Below are 1,325 nucleotides of genomic sequence, written 5' to 3' on the forward strand. Positions count from 1 at the left end.
GTCAGACAGCCTGGCTCCAGATCTCCCTCACTGGACAGGGTGGTGTGGTGCACTGAGATCCAGCTGCAGGCCTTACTGTACCTGCAGAGTGAAGGAGCCAAGGGCTCGATAGAAAGAGGAACAACGTGGTCAGATCTGGGTCCCAGTAAAAGGCAGCCTGTTTGGTATGAGGAGAATGCATAGGAGAGAAATCAAACAGAAATGCGACTATTGCCTCTTGTGGGAAGCAATGGAGTGTAGACCAGAGAGGCAGTCATTGTGAGGAGGAGAGCCCGTTGGTTCTTAGTGGTGTTTGGTGACACTGAGGACATTGCACTGGCTTGTTTTAAGTGGCAAGTGTAACCCCCACTGAGGATAATGAGGGAACATCAGATCCCAGCTCCCTTCACTAGAGGGAATGTTTGCAGAAAATTGGGCTGGTCGGCCAAGAAAATAATAGAAAACTATAAGCCTTTAATGAGAGACACTACAGATGTTATATATCTCCTTCCTTCTTCCCTCCTTCCTGCACTCTCTACATCCCTTATCCATATTATTAAAAAAAAAAAGTCTCTGAAACTTTTATTTGAAGATACGCTTCTCTCCAGAGGCAAGTAGGAAGCATCTTCCCCTACCTCAGGGGGAGGGGGGAGAGGACATTTGCCCCAACTCTTCCTCCAAGTCTGGGATAGTATTCCCAACTTCAAATCTCCACTCCTGGGGAGCCTTCCTGCCTGGAAGAGGCGCCTGAGTTGTTTAGTCAGTCCCCAACCTTGGCATGGGCTTTATATCTCCCTAACAATATACTGCCCGTTTAAAGTACCATAAAACCTGACCGAGTGGGGACTGTCGGTGGCTGTTTAGTATGCTTTAAAATTCTTTAATTTGCTGTACCACAATAACTTGCACTTTAATAAAAGCAATCTCTCGTCTTAATAGCCACACAATAAAGAGTTATTTATATGAGTCACTGTGCAGGCCCTCGCCTTCCAGGTGTGCCCCAGATTTTCAGCACTCCAAGCGCTTTGCAGGGACTGGCGCTGCCTGACACAGCCCATACAAACCTAAAACATCGCCATTCTGCAGTGTCACAGCTCCAGGGCCGCAGGCTGCCCCAGGCTCCTGGCCCTACACCGCCCACTCACACTGATTTATTTCAGTATTACGTTTAATTGTTTCCTTCTTGTTGAAGCCTTAACATGCGATGCTTGTAAATCTGACCCAAACCCTCCATATGGTACTCTGGTTTTCCATTTTCAAATGCATTCGCCCTGGAATAATGACTGCGGTATAACTCAATTTGAGCTCTGCTGCTGGGGACTTTATTACATAATGCTTTCTAATTG

The sequence above is a fragment of the Rattus rattus genome, chromosome 1, assembly GCF_011064425.1.
Source record: "Rattus rattus isolate New Zealand chromosome 1, Rrattus_CSIRO_v1, whole genome shotgun sequence".
NCBI classification, from domain to species: domain Eukaryota; kingdom Metazoa; phylum Chordata; class Mammalia; order Rodentia; family Muridae; genus Rattus; species Rattus rattus.